Source organism: Paramormyrops kingsleyae, chromosome 8, assembly GCF_048594095.1.
Source record: "Paramormyrops kingsleyae isolate MSU_618 chromosome 8, PKINGS_0.4, whole genome shotgun sequence".
NCBI classification, from domain to species: domain Eukaryota; kingdom Metazoa; phylum Chordata; class Actinopteri; order Osteoglossiformes; family Mormyridae; genus Paramormyrops; species Paramormyrops kingsleyae.
In genome coordinates, this window is record NC_132804.1 from 38,669,229 (window position 1) to 38,693,170 (window position 23,942).

At 41.8% G+C, this 23,942-nt stretch overlaps 1 protein-coding gene across 2 annotated transcripts in view; it reads right to left on the reverse strand.

Moving 5' to 3' along the window:
• LOC140592349 (contactin-2-like) overlaps nucleotides 1–22,086 on the reverse strand; it is a 145,680-nt gene extending 123,594 nt beyond the window's left edge. The window contains exons 1-2 of one of the 2 annotated variants that reach the window (XM_072715803.1): nucleotides 21,975–22,086; nucleotides 21,745–21,878 (exon numbers count right to left, since the gene is read on the reverse strand). The gene's annotated coding sequence lies outside the window, so the exon portion shown is untranslated. Of the gene's footprint in view, nucleotides 1–21,744 lie in introns of both variants that reach the window. The other variant, XM_072715804.1, reaches the window with a different exon arrangement.
• Nucleotides 22,087–23,942: the final 1,856 nt, after the last annotated feature.

A 23,942-nucleotide genomic window follows, 5' to 3' on the forward strand; every position in this document is an offset into this window, starting at 1 on the left:
CCTGCCATCTACGACAAGGGCAAGCAGGAGAGCTGAAGCATCTGTTTCCAGTCATGTTGCAGCTACTCCTGGCAGAACGCAGGTACAGTAGGTCAGCACTCCCTTAAAGATTCTGCACCCATGAAGCAGAGGCCCTATCAGGTGCTGGAGCATTTGAGGGAAGCATTAGAGGTAGAGATATGCACCATGTAAATACACACACACACACCCTTAAACAATTCAGGGCATTGAACTGAACGTCAGACTTTTTGTGTTCACATTGTTCATTTGAAAGAGGACTCAGTTCTCTTTCTAGTTAACTTCAGCTCTGATGGGGCCATAGTCTTCTTTCTGTTCACACTAAAGCTCCTCTGGAGATCTTAGCCCTTTACTGCTTTGGATTATAGACAGGTTTCTGTGCAACATTCTCACAGAGTTGTGCATGCAACTAGAAGGTAGAAAGCAGTACTCTTTATGGTATAAAGCAGAAATTACAAGGAGATTTTGAGCAGTAAACTGCACAAATCGCAGGAAAGATGGTTGGAAAATGTTTAATATTCAGATTGGATCACATTATGTGGGAAATTATATGCATCTGCATCTAAGGATTTGAATGCATGCAAATTTACCTTTGTGTAAACACTAGGCTTCTATAATTGCCATATGATTGCTGGCCACTTGGACAGGTCAGGAATAGCGTAGGGACTTGGTAATTTCTCACCTTTACTGAGATCTAATTTATTGACATAATCGGTGCAGTCCGAGCTACGTACACTGTAGACTTCCAATGTAATCTGTGCCAGCCATTTCCTCACTGTCACAGACCTAGCTAGCTGTCACATCTTGTACAGTATGTTTACAGTAGCTGTCAGTTTCAAGTGTGGTAAGTTGTAATGTCATAAACATTTTTACTTTGACTTAGCTTAGTGGCCGTAATGTTGCCACCATGTTCCTGATATTGTCAAATAAGGAGAGGAGGGACAGGCCCAACAACCAACAAAACCAAGTTGAATGAAATTCATAGAACATGTCAGTCAACCATAAATGTTTTTTCCTAAACATTTATGTGAATAGCAAACAATTTCATAGAGACCTAATGACCATTACTATTAGGTAATGTTTTACAAAATGTTACACACTGCTCAAAAAAATTTGAAAACACATCAGATCTCAATGATAAAAAAAAATCATGCTGGATATCTATACTGATATGGACTGAGTAATGTGTTAGGAATGAAAGGATGCCACATCGTTGATGGAAATGAAAATTATCAACCTACAGAGGGCTGAATTTAAAGATACCCCGAAAATCAAAGTGAAAAAAACTTCAAAATTTCATTGCAGCAACTCAAAATCATACTCAGTAGTTTGTATGGCCTCCACGTGCTTGTATGCATGCCTGACAGTGTTGGAGCATGCTCCTAATGAGATGATGGATGGTGTCCTGGGGGATCTCCTCCCAGATCTGGACCAGGGCATCACTGAGCTCCTGGACAGTCTGAGGGGCAACCTGGCGGTGTTGGATGGACCGAAACATAATGTCCCAGAGGTGTTCTATTGGATTTAGGTCAGGCGAAACTGAAACTGAAACAACTTAAACTGATTAACGACCCCCTCTGCCACTTAACTGACCAGATCAATATCCCAGAAGTTTAATTGATTTGATGTTATACCCTGATTAAAAAGTGTTCCTTTAATTTTTTGGGCAAATGAAACACAAGCAAAGAGATCCAACTCTGAAATGATCTGCTCTCACCAGAAGATCGCTATTCACATTCTAAATAGTCGTATTAGTGCGTATTCAAATCGCATTCGCATGGTAATTTCATGAACAACGCAGCAGTGAAACGTGATCCAGATACATCCCCATCAGCGCCATAAAAGGGGGGGGAGGATGTCGCCAGGTGTGAATGAGTATGCCAAAAAGAGCTCCTAAATATTCAATGGAAGGAGACCAGAAAAAGTGACATGAGTTTTTCTTATTTATTTATCCCACTGAATGTTGCAACTACACCATTTAGTCATCTTCATGTAGCCAAGACTTTGGTGATCAGATATCTGGGATCAAAACAAACTGCCAGAATTGCTTACTATGTACTTTAATAATGTTTCAGCAAGTGTTCCACACTGCATTTTGCAATGTCTATATTTTGATGTCAAATTACAAACTTAACAAAAATCTGACATATTACAAAGTACACTAAGATAAAGATGAGTTTAAAGAAAAACAAATATATAAGAAATAATTTATTTGCCATGAATTAAGTTTATGATATTGAATTAAATGTGTGATCATGCCCCAGTCAGTGAAAGTGTGTTTCCTACCCCTAGACCCCAGAGGGTTAACCACCTCAGCGACCTCCGCCCCAGAGATAGGTGATTTCACCCCCAAGTCCCCAGACTCTGCTTCCTCATTGGAAGGCGTGTCGGTGGGATTGAGGAGGTCTTCGAACTATTCCTTCCACCGACCAACAACGTACCGAGCTAAGGTCAGCAGTGCAGCATCCCCACCATAAACAGTGTTGATGCTGCACTGCTTTCCCGCCCTGAGCTGCCGGATGGTGGACCAGAATCTCCTCGAAGCCGTCCAGAAGTCGGTTTTTATGGCCTCGCCAAACTCCTCCCATAACCGAGTTTTTGCCTCAGTGACCGCTGAAGCTGCATTCTGCTTGGCCCGCCGGTACTCATCAGATGCCTCCGGAGTCCCACAGGCCTTCAGTTTGACGGCATCCCTCAACACCGCTATCCACCTGCGGGTACGGGGATTGCAGCCACGACAGGCACCGACCACCTTATGGCCACAGCTCCGGTCGGCCGCCTCCACAATGGAGGCGCGAACATGGCCCATTCGGACTCAATGTCCCCCGCCCCACCGGGACATGGGCGAAGTTCTGCCGGAGGTAGGAGTTGAAGCTCCTTCTGACAGGGGATTCCGCCAGACGTTCCCAGCAGACCCGCACTATACGCTTGGGTCTGCCAGGTCTTCCCGGTTTCCTCCCCCACCAGCGGAGCCAACCCACCACCAGGTGGTGATCGGTTGACAGCTCCACCCCTCTCCTCACCCGAGTGTCCAATACATGCGGCCGCAAGTCCGATGACACAACCACAAAGTCGATCATTGAACTGCGGCCTAGGGTGTCCTGGTGCCAAGTGCACATATGGACACCCTTCTGCTTGAACATGGTGTTCATTGTGGACAATCTGTGATGAGCACATTAGTCCAATGACAAAACACCACTCGGGTTCAGATTGGGGGGGCCGTTCCTCCCAATCATGCCCCTCCAGGTCTCATTGTCATTGCCTACGTGAGCATTGAAGTCCCCAAGTAGAACTAGAGTGTCCCCGGGAGAAGAACTCTCCAACACCCCTTCCAAGGACTCCAAAAAGGGTGGGTATTCTGAACTGCTGTTTGGTGCATAAGTGCAAACAACAGTCAGGACCCGTCCCCCCACCCGAAGGCGAAGGGAGTTTACCCTCTCGTCCACCACGGTAAACCACAATGTACAGGCACCCAGCCAGTGTGCAATAAGTATGCCCACCCTTGCTCGGTGCCTCTCCCCGTGAGCAACTCCAGAGTGGAAGAGGGTCCAACCCCCTTCAAGGAGACTGATTCCAGAGCCCAAGCGGTGTGTCGAGGTGAGCCCGACTACATCTAGTCAGAACCTCACAACCTCGCGCACCAGCTCAGGCTCCTTCCCCACCAGAGAGGTGACATTCCATGTCCCTAAAGCTAGCTTCTGCAGCCGAGGATCGGACCGCCAAGGTGCCCGCCTTCGGCCACTGCACCTGACCCCTTTGGCCCCTCCTACAGGTGGTGAGCCCATTGGAGGGGGGACCCACGTGTCTTCATCGGGCTGTGCCTGATCAGGCCAGATGGGTGCAGGCCTGGCCACCAGGCACTCACCATCGAACACCACCCCCAGACCTGGCTCCAGGGGGGGGGGGCCCAGTGATTCGCGACCGGTCGAGGGAAAACGTAAATCCATGTTTTTACTCATCATAAGGGGTCTTTTGAGCCGCACTTAGTCTGGTTCCTCACCCAGGACCTGTTTGCCTTGGATTACCCTACCAGGAGCATAAAGCCCCAGGCAACTTAGCTCCTGGGATCATTGGAACATGCAAACCCCTCCACCACGATAAGGTCTCGGCTCCAGGAGAGGTAGTGTAAATGTTGTTGATGAAATCTATGAGAAAAATAATTCATCAACAAAGATTTTTAATTGATGAATATGAAAATATAATTAACTTACAATGCCAAAAAACCACAATGAAGTGTACTGACAGTAAAAGATCATTAATGCATACAACAAAATAATCATGACATATGTCATAATGGTTAGTCATAGTATTTTAGCACCGGCGGAGGTCAGCATATCCCGGCATGCAAGCAGGCAATTGTAAATAGTCCCTATCTGTAATTGTAAATAGCGCTGTTCTTGTTAATGGTTGCATTTCCCTTTTGTCGCATGTGTGTTTGCCTTTGTCTTGTGTGTACCCTGTGTGATCCTTGTGTGTTCTTAGCTTGTATAAATCTCCCATCATGTGTGCTCTGCTGAGTGTATTTCGGTTCAGTTTTCCTTAGGTGCCTGTTACAGTCCTGATAAGGATTATAATAAAGAGCGTCTTCTTCCCGGCAAGCAAGTCTCCTCGTCATTCTCTGCTCTTGCAATGCCTCAGTCTGTCCGAGGCTACAGTATTCATCAGAGTTAGCTAATAGCAGTAATGATGAATAAAATTGGCTAATCATTACAGTGGGACCCCCGTGCCTGCTGTTTAAGTTACCTGTATTTAAGAATTCTGGAAATGGTTCATAAGTTTAGAACCACGCAATAAGCAAGGATAGACAAATTGGTGGGTACCCACAATATTTTTAAAGAAATAATTTTTTTCTCATTACAGGTTATATACAGGTACAATATGTTTCATTGTAAAATGTGCAAAAGTTTATTCAATGTACTTTACCCCCTTTGAAGGGTATAAAAACATGATTGTCATTGCTGTGTCATCCCTTGATGCATGATATTTTTTCAATGTGCCATAGTCTCTTTGAGTTACAATAAATGTCAGAATCTGTTTTCTTTGGGAGAGTACAGTACTGTACAGTACTGCATAATAATGTAAAATGTACTTTATTTTTACTGTATTCAATGTTGTTAATGCCTTACTAAGTAATTTATCAATTCAACTTTACCATATAAATGTACACAAAAATCATGTTAATAATAATAATAATAATAATAATAATAATAATATTATCATTATTATTATTATTATTATTAAGTTTTATATATATAGCGCCTTTCTCATTACTCAAGGACGCTTTACAATGCAAACAATGATACAGGAAACAATGCACACGCAACAGCAACAATAACAACAGAAAAACAACAGGAGTGTTACGTAGTAGCAGTTACATTATAGCATTCAACTAAAGCTTGAAAATGGTAAGTGACTGTATCTCTCGCAGACTGTGAGGAAGTGCGTTCCATAATGCAGGTGCTGTCACACAGAACGCCCTGCCACCCACAGAGGATAATCTGAATTTAGGCACGGTAAGAAGGTTGGAGCCCGATGATCTTAGTGTGCGAGCAGGGGTGTATGGAAGAAGAAGGTCAGACAGATAGTGAGGGGCAAGTCCATGGAGCGCTTTGTAGGTGATTAGTAAAATTTTATATTTGATTCTATAAGTGACAAATAACCAATGTCAATCATGAAGAATCGGGGTGATGTGGGCGGATCTTCTCGTATGTGTTAGCAAACGGGCAGCAGAGTTCTGAACATATTGTAGTTTGTTCAGAAGTTTGGATGGGAGGCCAGAAAGCAGTGCATTACAATAGTCAAGGTGGGTAGTGATGAAGACCAGGCTAAGATTATACAATTCCTTGGTGAGACCTCACCTAGAATATTGTGTACAGGTTTGGTCACCATATCTTAAAAAGGACATAGCGGCCTTAGAAAAGGTGCAGCGTAGGGCCACAAGAATGATTCCTGGTCTTAGAGGAATGTCATACGAGGAAAGGTTATTTGAGCTAAATCTGTTCAGCCTCAAGCAAAGGTGACTGAGGGGGGACATGATCCAGGTCTATAAGATTCTAACAGGTTTGGATGCTGTTCAACCGAATAGTTACTTCAGCATTAGTTCAAATACAAGAACTCGTGGCCATAGGTGGAAATTAGCGGGAGAACATTTCAAACTGGATTTAAGGAAGCACTTCTTTACGCAGCGTGTAGTCAGAGTATGGAATAGTCTTCCTGATAACGTAGTGCAAGCTGAATCCTTGGGTTCCTTTAAATCAGAGCTAGATAAGATTTTAACAACTCTGAGCTATTAGTTAAGTTCTCCCCAAGCGAGCTCGATGGGCCGAATGGCCTCCTCTCGTTTGTATAGTTCTTATGTTCTTAAGACATGGATTAGTGTTCTAGTATCCGCAACACTGAGGGATGGATGGAGGTGAGAGATATTGCGGAGTTGGAAAAATGCAGTCTGTACCAGAGAGCTAACATGTGACTGAAAGGTGAGAAACTGATCGAAAAGTATACCCAGATTACGAAAAAGTACTTGATGGTTCTACTAAGACTACATTAACATTATTTTTTATCTTAGACAGAGTGGATAGAAGTGCTTTAGTGCCCACCAGTAGAATTTCTGTTTTATCAACGTTAAGCTGTAAAAAATTTTGAGTCATCCAGTGTGTGATTTCACAGACACCTTAAGTAAAGTCATGTCTGTACTGTGTAGGGTTCTGAAACCGGACTGAAATGGGTCATACAAATTCCATCCATCCATCCATCATCTGCCGCTTGTCCGGGTTCGGGTCGCGGGGGTAGCAGCTTCAGTAGAGGCACCCAGACCTCCCTCTCCTCAGCTAACCCCACCAGCTCCTCGGGGGGGACACCGAGGCGTTCCCAGGCCAGCCGAGAGATATAATCCCTCCAGCGAGTCCTGGGCCTGCCCCGGGGCCTCCTCCCTGTAGGACATGCACGGAAAACCTTTCCGGGTAGCCGCCCAGGAGGCATCCGCACCAGATGTCCAAACCACCTCAACAGGCTCCTTTCGATGTGAAGAAGCAGCGGTTCTACTCTGAGGCCCTCCCGGATATCCGAACTTCTCACCCTATCCCTAAGGGAGAGCCCAGACACCCTGCGGAGAAACCTCATTTCGGCCGCTTGTATTCGCGATCTCGTTCTTTCGGTCATTACCCATAGTTCATGACCATAGGTGAGGGTAGGGACAAAGATGGACCAATAGATCGAGAGCTTGGCTTTTTGGCTCAGTTCTTTCTTAGCCACGACGGACCGGTTAAGCGCCTGCAGAACTGCAGACGCCACTCCGATCCGTCTATCCAGCTCCCGATCTCGCCTACCCTCACTCGTGAACAAGACCCCGAGATACTTAAACTCCTCCACTTGAGGCAGTACGTCTTCCCCAACCCGAAGAGGGCAAACCACCCGTTTCTGGCTGAGAACCATGGTCTCGGACTTGGAGGTGCTAATCCTCATCCCTGCCGCTTCGCACTCGGCTATGAACCGCCCCAGTGCCTGCTGGAGATCCCCAGCAGATGAAGCCAACAGGACGACATCGTCTGCAAAAAGCAGCGAGGCAATCCTGAGGTCACCAAACTGGACACCCTCGACGCCTTGGCTGCACCTAGAAATCCTGTCCATAAATATAATAAACAGGACCGATGACAAAGGGCAGCCCTGGCGGAGCCCAACACGCACCTGGAACACGTCCGACTTATTGCCGGCAATGCGGACCAAGCTTCTGCTCCGTTCGTACAGGGACCGGATCGCCCACAACAGTGGACCCCGGACCCCATACTCTCGAAGCACCCCCCACAGAGCACCTTTAGCTAAGATGAGTCTAGACCAGGCTTTTTAAGAACAGGTGTAATAGTGGCAATTTTAATTCTGGTGGGACAGTACAAGTAGCAAGACTATGGTTTATTAAATGTGAAATGGGTACCGTATGGAGTGAGATCACTGCCAAATATACGAGAGCGCAGACGCGTAGATAAACCGAGCAAAACAGACACAGTCTCAGAAATCAGCTACCATGCCTTGAATCTCTGACGTAATTTCCTGTTTTAATTACAAAAACGAGCAGAAAATTGCGAAGCGCGCACGGATTTCAGAAGCGAGCAGAAAACTAAGAAGCGTGTGAGAAATGGTGAATTGAGCGCGAGGCTGCGAGAAGCGAGCGCGAAACGGTGAATCAAGCGCGAGGCTGCGAGAAGCGAGCGCTCTTATCTGCGTTCCAAAGGCGCAGTGCGCGCTCGTAGTGTCTGTTTTGCTCGGTTTATCTATGCGTCTGCGCTCTTGTATATTTGGCAGTGATCTCACTCCATAGTACCGACAGTGTCTGAGCAGTTCTTTATAAGTGTAGTAGGAGCAGGGTCCAACTGACATGTAGATGGACTCGATTTCCTGATTAACTGATTAATAGAAGCAGGAGAGGAGGGAATAGATTCTGATAACGAGTGGGCAGGGGGTTGTGGTATGATGGTGGTTGATGGAGGTGGGTGAGAGGTTGCAAAAAAGGAATTATACAAAGTTTCAATTTTAGACTGAAAATATTTTATAAATGAGTTACAGCGCTCATCAGAAGCAATGGTAGTTTTATTTGGAGACTGACATAACTTATTTACTGTAGAAAAGGGTATTCTATGTCGGCTTGAAGCACTGTTAATAAGAGTAGAGTAGTATGATGAGTGCGCAGCCATAAGAGCAGGTCTGTAAGCCGTCAGGTGTACAGCGTAGGCTAGTGTATGGACTGTCAGACCTGTTTTCTAACATAGCCTCTCAAGATGGCAGCCTGCCTGTTTCATGGTGCGGAGCTCTGGTGTGAATCAGGGGGAGGTGCAAGTAGTAGGGACTAGCATGGATTTAACAGGTGCATAAGTGTCCAGAACTTGGAAATTATAGAGTTATACATTGAAAGTATCTGCACGGGACAAGTCAGGTCTAGAGTATCATGAAGACGAGATGCATGGAGAGCGTCCAAAAAGGATGACTGATCAATAGACTTAAATTTGCGGTAGTTAATCAGTTTTTTTACTTGTTCTAGGCATAGAGTAATTTAAACAGAATTCAATGAGTTTATGATCTGAAAACACCCAAGAGAGAGCCAGAAGCATGGACATCTTGCAAACCAGAGGAACATATAAGGTCAAGTGTATGACCCTTTGTGTGAGTTGGAAAATCAACATGCTGTACAAAACAGAAACAGTCCAATATTGAGCACAGCTCACGAGCAGACGAACAATCAGTGTCCATATGAATATTAAGGTCACCAAGTAAGGTGATCCCCGGAGAGATACCAGAAACAAGAGTAAGCAGTTCATTGAGGTCCAAGAAAAAGTTTGGAAGGAACTTGGGTGGTCTATAGATTAATATCATGTACAGCAATGTATGGCCAGTGATTTTAAAAACCAAATATTCAAATGATGAGATGTTTAGTAATTCAAAAACACTTAAATTAATGCTGTCACGATAGACCACTGCCAAACCGCCACCGCTGCCCGTTAAACAGGGCTTAGACAAAAAGCTATAGCCAGGAGGGGTGAGCAGGTTCAGTTGTAGTCATTCAGAGTTTGCCAAGATTAAACGAGAAGTAGCATGTCCAGATTCTTCGCAATAGACAGTTCATTTAGCAAGGTTGCTTTCTCCGTCAAGGACCGACAGTCAAAGAGAGCACATTGAAGATTTAAATCGGCAACTTTGCCTTGGTTATTCTGCTCCGTAGCGATCGGCAGATAATTCAACACGCTCCTTGATCTAATCAGGCGTCTTGATGTGCCATTTGATGACTCGGGTCTCTCAGTCCAAATTGTCAGAATAGCATCAGAGGAGGTACAGTTAATATGAAAACGACGACGTGGGGAGCGGGGAATATATCGTGGGCGACGAGCGATGCCAAGCTCCTTACACCAGGTATATATTGTTTATCCGAGCCGGGAGTGACTGCGCCAGGTGCAAAGTTGCTGTGAGGAGAAGGTGTTCATACTCTGTGACAGTACCACTGACCAGCACCACTGACCACCACGTTAGCCAGAACCCATAAGTTGCACCCAACTGAGCAGTCAACATAGTAAATCAGAAAGTGGAGGCTGACTCACCGACTATGCTGGCACGGGGGAACCAAAGGGAGAGAGCTCGTGGAGTAGGTGAAGTAATCAACAGGATGCGAGAGAGAGTTCGAATAGAAAATACGGCCAAACAGTGGCAGTTCTGAAACTGAGAAAGTGGCAATCCAGAAGCTAAAATCCAAAATTTAGTCTGACAAACGAGGACAATAATAATAAACACCGGTGAGAAGTGGCAGCCAAAACGTGCATAGTGTTCTCTCAACCGGAACTGATGGATTACATTTGTTACATTTGCGGGTGGTTCGCTGTTATCCCCATTTTTGGCTATCTACAGTTGGTCTTGAAACGTATCACCTGTGGATATGGGGGACTACTCTAATAATAATACTGACGATTATTATTATTATTATTACTATTATTATTATTATTATTGGTGGGACCCTGCTGTTACCGTAGATGGTTTGCTCACACGCTTTCACTTTGCACATGAGCAGACCCATTTCCCCTGCAGTGCAGCATTCTTTTCCACTACCTGGCAAATCCACTGTATTAACCCTCTGCGGTCTAGGGGTAGGGAACACACTATCACTGACTGGGGCACGGTCACACATTTCATTCAATATCATTAACTTAATTCATGGCAAATAAATTATGTCTTATATATTTGTTTTGGCATTAAACTCATCTTAATCTTAGTGTATTTTGTAAATATGTCAGATTTATGTGAAGTTTCTAATTTGACATCAAATTATAGACATTGAAAAATACAGTTTGGAACTCTTGCAGAAACATTATAAAAGTACATAGTAAGCAATGGTGGAAGTTTGTTTTGATCCCAGATATCTGATCACCAAAGTCTTGGCTACATAAGAAATTTACAGATGAGAGGGGGCCATTCGGCAAGTAATGAAGATGACTAAATGGTGTATTGCAACATTCCGTTGGATAAATAAATAGGTACCCTGCCGTACCTACCACAGACTCACCCAACACCCTAAAGAAATTTTTTAAGGTTGGCTTTTGTATACCCTGTATATTTCTTTAGTCATGATTGCTAGTCTCAATATCCAGATAGGTTATGTTTGTGTGTGTCCTTAGACAATCATAGTGTTTTGTGTGCCACTCTTATAACCATGTTCTCGGAGTATCACCTATTTTACCCCTCACACTTGAACACATACAAGTTTGAATAAATAAATATGTATAGCTACCACTACATATATGTTCTCACGGTTAAACCAGAAGAATCTTGGAAATTAAACAGTGTAACCAGGTGTCCTAACTATCAGACGTTCTTTCTTTAACAACCCCCTCCCCTTTTCTTCCATATTCCTCTGTAGCCCTTTTCTGATCTTTGTGATCCGTTAGCATTTCTTTGTCCTACTATTCTGCTTTAAAAAAACTGAATTAAGGTGTACATTATCCATTCTGGGGAGCAGATCAATTGGTATAAGCCACACCAACCAAAGTATGTTGCTCCCAGATTTAAATTTGTACTTAAATTGGTATTACCACAAACTAACGGCCACACCTATCTAAGGGTAAGATGTGCTGTTTGAATGTGAATATGTAATGTAACGTCAGTACAATTTACCCAAAGTGTAACATCGAGGTTACTAACATCGAAGGTTGATGTGCAACCCAAAACACCTATACCATATACTTATGCGAGTCAGTAACATACATAATACAAGTAATTGTTAGTTAATTGATTAATACAGATGGTATGAGGTGTGAACCGCCAGGCTGGGATGGCATGTTTGGTGTCAAAGTGACAGAAAATCACTCCTGATTCCAAATCTGGTCAGTGGTTACCACAAAACTGTATATATCAAAAGTTACACCAGTTTAATGAAAATCAGTAAAGGGGAATCAGTCTGGTCATATATCCCAAAAGGACTGCCACAGACACCCCTCCGAAAGCCTGCCAACTGGATGGTCAGCTATTGGTTCAGGTGTCAAATTCCTGGTCATCCCATGAACTTTAGACCAAAACCTGGCACCTCTGAACAAAGCCAAGAAAGAGAAGCAAAGAGAAGGCAAGAGAGAATATCAGCCTGCAGAGAGACAGAGAAGAGCAGACCAAAAGAAGCCTTCCTGAAGCCTGTCGGTGAAGCTGCTACCCATGAGAGAACTGCAACCAAGACAAAGACTTTCACCTTAAAGCTTTACAAGGAGAGAGAATCCAAGGGGCTCCACTCTAACAACCGCTCCAAACGCTGTGCCTTCTTGACTGCTACCATTCCGTCAGCGCATCACCTCTGCAGTCTACTGCCAAGACCCCCTCCACTCTGCAACCAAGTAAACCAACTTCCTTTCATCCTAACAACCTAAGCTATTCTGTTAACCTGCTATATGACTTTAGGGTCATATTTCCACAAACTGTGCTTGCTTTGCAGAACAGTATTTCCCTTTTTAAGGTTATCCATTTAAATCTGGTCATTGTATTTCCATAATTACATTGTTTGTTTCTATTCCATTATTTCGTGTTTGTTGTTTAAGTGTAATGTCTGTCTTATGTTAGTTGTAGTGTTAGTTAGGAATAAATGTATGTCTTTTACACAACTTCAATCTCCGTTCTTTGAGTACTAACAATAGTCCCTGCCTATGTGTGGTCTGGCTGCTAAGCTTTAAAACCTCAAACTCACCTGAAATATTGTGAGACTATCTCTCAACGGCCGTGAGGGGAGCTTCACTACCAACCGTTTACACTACAGTACCTGGTGATGTAGCTCGGTGGACCTGCATTCTGACCCAGGTTGTTGAGTGATACTGGTAATTAGTGAATCCCATTTAAGTCTCACATTAACAGACTCACAGGGATTCCACAATTGAGTTTGGAGGAACCAACCATTCAGCATAACGATTAGTTAATAATCATCATTAAATACTGATTAATTAAAACTTAATTTCCTTATACATTGGTGGAGATATTAAAATTTATCTGAGCTAATAATTCCTACAAGGGTCAAAATGGACAGATATTTCACAGGTACGAAAAGAAACACAAGTGGTGCTTCTGAGAGACACGAAGCAAATGCCGAAACCGGCAAAAAAACAAGAAATATGATGAATCATATCTTGCTCTGGGTTTCTCTGTTAATGTGATAGGAGATGAGGAGAGACCTGTCTGTATTTTATGTTTGAAAACGTTGGCAGCTGATAGTATGAAACTCAACAAATTAAACTCTCACAATGCCTTGCTCACCTGTCTTCACAAGTTTCTGCATTTGTTCTTGTTTATACAGACTGAATTTTATTGTTGTATTTCCGGAAAAGTGCAAATTATGCTTAATTTGCCTTTTTTCGACTATTGAAGCAGTGTAGTGACAAATGTCACAGAAAGTTGTGTGAAGTGAAAGTTGTTTTTTTTGCTTAACAAAATTTACTGAAGAAATTAATGTTAATTAATTTGGTGTTATCTAAATAAAGTTAAACCTAGGCTTTTCTGTCATTGTTTTGTTGAGGTGGGGCGTGAAAATATTTCTTCCTGTTTAGTGGGGAATGATAGAAAATGTTTGAGAACCACTGATTTAAAACAAAAATCTTCATAGGAACACTTACACTGTATGTAGCCCAAAAAATCTTGGAAACTGCATTTACTGCTACAGTCATTAGTACAAGGAAAAGTATAAGTACTGAACCCCGACTGACACAAAGTGCCTCTTCACAAGATACAGTACCTCTTTTAGTTACATCCTTCAGTCACCCACAAGTGCTCTCAACACAAAAGGACATCTCTTCAAAATTGTGAGATGGTCAAACAGTCTATACTCTTCAGCAACCATGCTCAAAAACTGGTAAAAATACTATTCAGCACACACCTATACTGGAATGTATTTGTGTCTCAAGACACAAAACTAGTAGCTTAAGATAATTGTTGATATTATGCTACTTTAGCTTAATTGATTTTAATTAATTTTAGGTTGTACAATACATACTATTACCAGCTTGTGATTTATATTTGGGATCATTCCATCAATTAATCATATTTAAGGAAATTTCCCATTTAACCACATCAAATTTGCCTGAAAAAAAAATTCCAGAGGGAAGATATACTTCTTAATAAGTATCTACTGTTATTTGTTTACTCAACAACAATAATAATAATAATGGTAATAATAATATTAATAATAATTGTCAGGGTCAGCACCTGTCTGATCCTACCCTACGTGTCCCGCCTTTCCACTCCTTGTCTAATCCTTGTGTGTTCCCCTGTTCCTTGGATTGCCACATGGCTCAGGGTTTGAGTGTGAAGTACTGAGGCTGTTACCCTACAGACATGGGTGCAAAGCCAGTCTTACCTGGGGGGTATTCCAGAAAGCAGGTTATGTGACATACCCGGGTAAGTTTAAGGGTAAGTTAGTGGATAACCTCAACTTTCGGTTCCAAAAACGGAGGTTAACTTTCTGGGTATGTATGTAACCATACAGTAGCAGCTTACTCTCTGAAGATAACCTGCTACTGAGCAGGTTATGTTCCAGGGTAAGTTTGTTGCAGAAGGTTACTGAGCATGGCGTGGCCTTTTGATGACGATCCTGTGAATGTCGAGGCATAAATTATACAAGGTTTTTTTCGCCGGGAGAGAGTTATAAGACCGCGTATTGATGTCTTGTCATTTCCTAATGATTATTTGAAAAAGCGTTATCAGTTTTCAAAAGAATCGTTCATTTACTTAACATCTCTTGAAACCGCATATTGCAAATGTCACAAACCCAAACCGCGGGTCTGCGCTTAGCACAGAAAACATTCTGTGCATAGCACTTCGGTTTTTTGCGTCAGGGCATTTTTTGTACAATATGGGCGACGCAGAGCATATAGGAAAGGCAACTGTGTGTAGAGCCGTTCGCACAGTATGTCTGGTACTTAACGCTTCTTACACACGTTTATACAGTTCCCTGTCCATAAAGCTCTGCGTGTTATTAAAGAGGAATTCCACAGAGTGGTAGGTTTGTCCTTTGTAGTAAAATCTATGATGCATATTTAATATATAGTCATACTATTTATATCTATAGTCTACATGTATTCATCCTGCACACACACACACTTGATACTTCCCTATATGACTTTCTATTTCAGGGTTTCCAAATGTAATTTGGAATACATGTAATACATGTATAGTGACAATAAAAGGCATTCATTCATTCATTCATAATTGGGTGCATTGATGGCACCTTCTGTTACGTCATGCTCCGTCCGCTCCTAGTGTGTGCCACGCCCCCTCATTCTCCACGTGTGGTTTCCTGATTGTGCCCTGCTGTTTCCTGTTTTGTCTGCCTGGTCTGGTGTATTTAGTCCGTGTCTCCGTCTCCGTACCCCAGACTCACCATTGATGTTGCTCATCGTACGTCCCCTGTCCTGTTCTACCAATAAACCCCCATTGGTACCCGACTTCCTGGCTCCGATCGCCTGTTTTCCTGCTCCGTTGCCCGCGATCGTAACACCTACATTCCTATTAAAGCTCCTTCAATAAATGAGGGAGACTATGTTAATAGATAGATAGATAGATAGATAGATAGATAGATAGATAGATAGATAGATGTCTTTATTGTCACTATACAAGTACAGCGAGATAGCGGAGGAAATCTATTCATAGTATCAATGTGCAGGTAACTTGATTTTGTATCCTTAATTTTTTGCCTTGTTAAAATCATCAAACTCATTACTTTTTTCCACTAACTATAGGTAATCATTACAGGACAGTACAATGCTGGTTACCACTGGTTGCCCTCAGATGGGGTGAGGGGAGGTGGTGGTGGGCTCCCGCCAGTTAGACGGGCTTCAGCCTTTTTTCTATTAGCTACATGACAGAAAGAATATACTAAATCGTGTTTAATAAATAGTTAAGTGATCGTGTAATCAATTACCTTTTTGCAGAATGTTTTTGTGTTTCATTTTGACTTTGACTCAAAGTTCTTCTGTCTCCAGAAGGATTACACCTTATTAAATAAGAAACCATATATTGCTAGTCGATACACATTGTTATTTTAACCTAAAGAAATGAATGGCAGGAAAAGTAAATGCTTTCATAGTGATTTAACAGTAAAAAGGATGCGGAAGGGTTATGTGTTTAATTATTTTGCATTATAATAAAAGGGGAGGCGATGTCAAATTTGCAATTTAATACACACGCATTTACTCTGTCCTTTATTTTTTGCCAAGCCAACTCTTTCTTTAGCCGATGCAGCCGTATTGCTTTTTTTCATTATTATTGGCTTGAATTCCTCATATGCGTGCATTAAAACTTCCAACTCCGCCTCTGTGAAGTATGCCGCTCTCTTTTTTTCACTTTGATTTTCCATTCTGACTCGTGAAATCGGCGATCAATTGAAAACGTCTTTATGTATGCACGGTGCACGCGCATTAACTCTGGGTAAGCAATAGGAGGTTGACTGAACTTACTCTTCTCAGGTGTTTTGGAACCGACATACTCATGGTATGCGGGTTTGGGGTATATCAACCCAGAGGTTAAGATTTACCAAATGGTAAGTTAACCAAGCTTTCTGGAATACCCCCCTGTTCTGTTTAATTATTGATGTTTTGTTCCTAATGTTTGTAGTTATTTTGGTTCTCTGTTTGGTTTGCCCTGTTTTTGTCCTGTGTGATTTTAGTTTTTGTCTAGGTTTATTCAGCCCTGTGTGACATGCCTCTTTGTTTGTAGTTTTGGTTTAAGGTTCCTTAGTTTAATGCTTGCTTAAGTGTAATCTACCCCACCTGTTCCTTGTTGTCCTGAGTCCTTTTTGTTTTGGTTAATTGATTATTAGTCGCGCCTGTTCACTGTTCCTGTGTATTTAAGTGCTTGCTTTTGTTTTTCTCTTTAGTCAGTCATTGTGAGAAGTTACTCTGTGTGCTTATGTTCTCTGCTTGGTTTTCTAGTCTTGCTCCCCATCTAGCCCAGTTCCTTTGTTGTGTTACTTAGTACAGACGCTCCTCTACTTACGAACTTTCAACTTACGAACTTTCAGACATAGAAACGAAGAGGACTCCAAATTATGTTCATCGGGCTCCCATTTCCTGTCAGCAACATCAATTTTTTTTTATGCGCTCCAATTCTGCCTAGTACGATTTCTGGCTGCTACACCCACCACGCAGCAGCATAACGTGCGTACTCCCAGCATCCTAGTTGTTTGTACTTGCATATACCCTTAAAATGATGTTGAATAACGACCTACGAACATTTCAAATTACGAACGGCTGTTTGGAATGTATCTCATTCGTAAATAGAGGAGTGTCTGTAGTTTCTTTACTGTATTCTGATTTCTCCCAGGTTGTTTTTGATCCCTTGTGATCCTTTATTTTGGGTCTTCTCCAGTGTTCAGTTCCCTAATAAACCCCTTTTCTCTTGTGAGCCACCAATAGATTGTCATCTCTTTTTCGGACCTGTGCCATAAGTAATAATAATAAATAAATACATTTATTAATTAATTAAAAGATGACGGTGGGAATGTTTTTAGACCTTTCTAGTGTCGTGTACTGAGGGCCCATTTTTCAAATGCAACATCTAGACTTAAGCTAGGTCCTTAAAATTTTATAGGGTATCTGGTATAGAAACTTATGAATATACACTCACCTAAAGGATTATTAGGAACACCATACTAATATGGTGTTTGACCCCCTTTCGCCTTCAGAACTGCCTTAATTATACGTGGCATTGATTCAACAAGGTGCTGAAAGCATTCTTTAGAAATGTTGGCCCATATTGATAGGATAGCATCTTGCAGTTGATGGAGATTTGTGGGATGCACATCCAGGGCACGAAGCTCCCATTCCACCACATCCCAAAGATGCTCTATTGGGTTGAGATCTGGTGGCTGTGGGGGCCATTTTAGTACAGTGAACTCATTGTCATGTTCAAGAAACCAATTTGAAATGATTCGAGCTTTGTGACATGGTGCATTATCCTGCTGGAAGTAGCCATCAGAGGATGGGTACATGGTGGTCTTAAAGGCATGGACATGGTCAGAAACAATGCTCAGGTAGGCCGTGGCATTTAAACGATGCCCAATTGGCACTAAGGGGCCTAAAGTGTGCCAAGAAAACATCCCCCACACCATTACACCACCACTACCAGCCTGCACAGTGGTAACAAGGCATGATGGATCCATGTTCTCATTCTGTTTACGCCAAATTCTGACTCTACCATTTGAATGTCTCAACAGAAATCGAGACTCATCAGACCAGGCAACATTTTTCCAGTCTTCAACTGTCCAATTTAGGTGAGCTCGTGCAAATTGTAGCCTCTTTTTCCTATTTGTAGTGGAGATGAGTGGTACCCGGTGGGGTCTTCTGCTGTTGTAGCCCATCGCCTCAAGGTTGTGCGTGTTGTGGCTTCACAAATGCTTTGCTGCATACCTCGGTTGTAACGAGTGGTTATTTCAGTCAAAGTTGCTCTTCTATCAGCTTGAATCAGTCGGCCCATTCTCCTCTGACCTCTAGCATCAACAAGGCATTTTCGCCCACAGGTCTGCCGCATACTGGATGTTTTTCCCTTTGCACACCATTCTTTGTAAACCCTAGAAATGGTTGTGCGTGAAAATCCCAGTAACTGAGCAGATTGTGAAATACTCAGACCGGCCCGTCTGGCACCAACAACCATGCCACGCTCAAAATTGCTTAAATCACCTTTCTTTCCCATTCTGACATTCAGTTTTGAGTTCAGGAGATTGTCTTGACCAGGACCACACCCCTAAATGCATTGAAGCAACTGCCATGTGATTGGTTGATTAGATAATTGCATTAATGAGAAATTGAACAGGTGTTCCTAATAATCCTTTAGGTGAGTGTATATGGACTCTCAGAAATGCAGTTCAAGTTTAACATAGAATACTGAGTGCCCGAATTTCCCAAAAAACTGACCACACTGTAGAAACCACAATTTTAAAGGTAGGGTACTGATATTTTATATCAGGGGTGGGTAGGGTAACCACCTAATCCATGTCAGGAGGGATACTATGAGCTACTTCAGCTTTTACAAAGTACTTTAAAGCTGAATGGGTTCTGTGCTCTGCTAAAATGTTTGGTTAGTTCCTAGATTGAAAGACTCATCCAGCTGTTTCGCATTAACATTACTGACACATATGCATGATTATAGGAGACTGACCAATCAGCATAAGTGAAATCCTGGTCCTTTTAATTGAAATGTATGAAATGGTAGTTTACAAATCCTGTTGTAGCTCATAGTGTTCCTCCTGACATGGATTAGGTGGTCATCCTAGGGGTGGGCAATCTTATCCGCAAAGGGCCAGTGTGTATGTGGGTTTTCGCTGCAACTCCCTAATTAGGTCACTAATTAGAGGACTGATTGGCTGAAGAGTCCTCACACCTGGGTTTGAACAGCTGACCTAAAGGTTATCCCAAAAACCTGCATACACACCGGCCCTTTGTGGATAAGATTGCCCACCCCTGTTTTATATACAGCTTCACGTGTACAAGATACAATATATTGTCTGAAATAGTCAATAATCAAAGTAATGCTTTTATAAATATTAAACAAAAAAAAGAAAATTCATTATCCTTAGTGTGATATTCCCCAAGTATGACATCATGTACCACATCCAAATTTCTTTTGTGGGAAGAACAAGTTTCTGTTAATATTATATCCAGAATTTGCGATGGTGTTCTCTCTCATTTTCCTCAACATGATTTTTTGAATTACTTCTGTGTTCCTGCTCAATGGTCTCTGAGTGAATATTCAAACACTTTTGAAAAATCAATATTTTCAGGATAGAGGGCTTAAATTTTACACAGTGATTCCTCTATCATGGTAAAATACATTGTGAAAGATAGGCCCAATCACAGGATTACTTACAGATATATCGAAGCTCCAAAATGGACAAAAATGCACAATTTCATTAGTCCATTTCCAAGATATTAAACCATGAATCACCTTAGCAAACATCTGATGTTTGAAAATACATGTATATTGATATTCAGTGAATGATTCACTGTGATGCTAACAGACATTGAGCTAATATGAAATTTTTAGAGAAACTATCACCAACAGCACTTATTTCATTAAAAATGGTTCTTCAATACACAATGGTAGAAAAAGGCCTAAAAACACCTCCACCCCGTCCCTTATTTTTTTATTTTTGAGAAAACTAATGACAATAGGGACCTGACATTTTGTACATTTCCTATTGGGAAGTATATCCCCCTGAGTTGGTCAGGTCAGAGGCATCTGATGAAATGACATGGAATGATCCTTTAAGAGACTACAAAATGTCATAATAAGGGATGTGTAATTCTAATTTAAACCTTGTGTCAAACATGTTGACTGGATAATACTCAATTTATCTATATAAAATAGAGGCCAAATAGGCAAGTAGGCCTATAGTTGACTAGGTTTAAATTTGCCATACAAATTCAATTCTACCTAATAACTTTGCAGTCACAGAATAGGGGATTCATAAAAATGTTTTGTTTCCACAAATTTAAATAACCTGATGCCTTTGTATAACAGCAGGTACAATGGCACACATTACAACGAAAGCATGTTCTGTCTTACTTTACAGTAATTTCAAAGTAAAAGTCAAAGTGAAGCAACATCAAAACAATTCAGTTCTCTTTAGAAGGGAAACAAAATGAAACATTTGGCAAAACAAAGAAAAAAGGTAAGTGCAAGAAAAGTAAACATTAACATTAAAATATTAAGATTACAAAATATCACAGCAAAGCAAGAAGAAACACTTTCAACGCTAAAGGTAAATTTGATCTAAAGCAAGCTTTGTTCTTTGCAGTGATTACTGCATTTCATATTAGTATCTACAGGGATCTTCTGAAATAGTTCAACAGTCTCCACTACAAAGATAAGTCACCAAAGCACTTCATAGCCTTATGGTATCCGCTACAGTGAGAAGTGCCATAAAATTATATAAAATATAATCACCACACTAAAAGCACAATAAATCAAATACCAACAGCTTTGCTTTCAATAAAATAAGTATCTTGTCATGAGAGTATCTTGATATATATGAAATCTTTTTTCAGCTATACAGTATCAAAATGTATAAACCCACTGCGTCAGGAAAAGACATCCGATATTTGTCATAGTGTCAGCCATCATCCCTCACTTGCAAAGCAAGATAAGAAGAGATGAGAGAGGGGGAGGGCAGCTAGCTCCACTATTTGACCAGAACCATGGTGCTCCTAAAGTGCCAATCAGTTCAGTGTTGTAAGGAGAAACAGCAGCCAAAAATGAGACTGCACAAGGTCTAAAAGGAACTCATAATATCCTTTTATTTGAATCTCTTGATATTTCAATGCAAGCTAAGGACGGATAAGAAACCTGAGCATGATAGCTCTCCATGGGGTGTGCTCCAGAACTGCGGAACATTATAGTGAATATGAGGTGCGTGTCACCTTTAAATAGGCAGTAGGAGCAGGTGGTTTCAAATAGATCTGGGTAAAAACTAATCAAGGGTAACAGAATTTTACCAATGTTTATCATGTGCATTAAATGCATAAATCTTACCATTAAAAGAAAATTAAATCATGAGCGATAATGCAGTGCCACCTTAAGCAGCCAACCCCCCCCCCCCCACCCACACACACAGACACATATGTCTCCCAGCCTGCATTACCAAATTCAACCATAGCTATAATCTTTATATCACAAACGATGGTCATTCGGAAAGATAAATCTTAAGCAAAATGATTTTACAGTATATCCACTGACCTTATACAGCAGATGAAAGCAGAACAATGGCCACAGTGCAGCTTTTGAATCCTGGGCGAGGAAGAATACACAAGGCGTGTTGAGTGACAATCATGCGCAGGGGGCAGGGTGATGATGCTGTTCTCATGGAGATCCTGGAATAAAGGGGACCACATGGAGTGTTTTTTATAGACTAAACAGGCTTCTGTGATTTCTTCTATTGATCAGTGTTTTTCTTTCCCTCTCCTTACTCTCTTGTTGACTTGCTCCCTCTGTATGAGATGGTAAAGCTGTAGCTGTGTCGCATTAGGATGTGTCCTCCCAATACAGCAGTCAACACTGCCTCTCTCTCCCTCTCTCCCCCTCTCTCCCCCCTTCATACTCCAAAGCAGCTGCCCCCTCCTCTTCTCTTTCTGCTGTCGCCCCTCCTTCATCCACACGCATAAGCCCTCCCATCACCTTCTATTCTGTTTCATGCTTTCTCTCTCATTGCTCCCTCTCCTGTTCATTCAAATGAAATGGATAACACAGCCATGCAGTCTCAGTGTCCTTTGTTTCTGTCTGCCTCAGCATGCAGTCAGCTTACACCCTAGTGTATATCTTTGTTTTCTTCCTGAAGCTGATTTTTGGCCCCTCCCCCACAGCCTCCTCCATTCCTTTTGTAATGAATATATCATGAAAGGCACATATGCTTGCATAAAGAGGCACCTTATTCTTTTCTTCCAAGAAGTGCCCCCAGCATTTATGCCATTTCATCCTTATATATAAATATAGCCAAATTACTAAGAATCAAGGACAGCAGCCATATTTTAAGCAGCATAACAGTTGTCCCTCCAGGTTCATGAATATGACATTCGCCAGTTTGGTTATATGTGAGTTGACTTGAACAATTAAACAGGAATGTTTTTGGAGATCACAAAAGCTCACATATGATACCAAAGCCAAAAATATATAAACAATACTGAAAATCATTTGTTTTTCAGTATATTTGGACAGCGACACAATTTTCATAGTTCTGTACACCACCATGAAGTAGGGTTGGGTATCGTTTGGGGTTTTTTCGATACCGGTGCCAAATCGATACTTTTAAAATGGTACCAGTGCCAAAACGGTGCCTGAACCGATACTTTACAAAAGCCACAAAATGATGGTGGATGACTCAAGAATACATTTTTATTGAACAAAAAATTGAATGCTTAAAATTGAACAATATATTAAAAGTTTAAAGTATATATGAATATATATGTAAATACAAAAAACAACAACAAAACATAAGCCACCTATGTAATGTTAATTTAACATTACATTAGCCTACTACTAACCTGCGGAAAGGTTGCTGTCATCATCATAATCGGTGGACTCCTTTCTGCTATGGTTGGTATGACTGGGGCTGGGGTTATCCACACCGATCGTGCCAGCTGTTGTCCGCAAGCTGTCAAGCACGGTGCATCCCTCTGCTTTTAAGTTTATTCCGTGTACCCTCAAATGTTTCATTAGATTTGACGTGTTTCCCCCTTTACACGCAACTGCTGTAAAACATTTGCTGCACGCCGCGGTGTTGGAATCCTTTCTTGTGGAATATAGACACACTTTCGACCGTTTAGTTTTAGGCATTTTAACAAAAGTTGTTTAATTTAGCAAGCTAAGATAGCGGTAGACCACCTGCTGCCGTCAGAGCAAGTCTAACGTTAGTTGCTGCATTCACGCGCATCTCGGATGGTCTCATTTCCTGATGATATCACGTGTGTGTTGATGAATCTTATGCTTATTACAACTGTGTCATCATAGCCCCAGAGAACAAATATTTCAATCGACAGTTCAGGCATCTAAGTGGCACCGAAATTCGCGTTTTGTTTCGGTCCGGTACATACCGGTTATGTACACTCACCTAAAGGATTATTAGGAACACCTGTTCAATTTCTCATTAATGCAATTATCTAATCAACCAATCACATGGCAGTTGCTTCAATGCATTTAGGGGTGTGGTCCTGGTCAAGACAATCTCCTGAACTCCAAACTGAATGTCAGAATGGGAAAGAAAGGTGATTTAAGCAATTTTGAGCGTGGCATGGTTGTTGGTGCCAGACAGGCCAGTCTGAGTATTTCACAATCTGCTCAGTTACTGGGATTTTCACGCACAACCATTTCTAGGGTTTACAAAGAATGGTGTGCAAAGGGAAAAACATCCAGTATGCGGCAGTCCTGTGGGCGAAAATGCC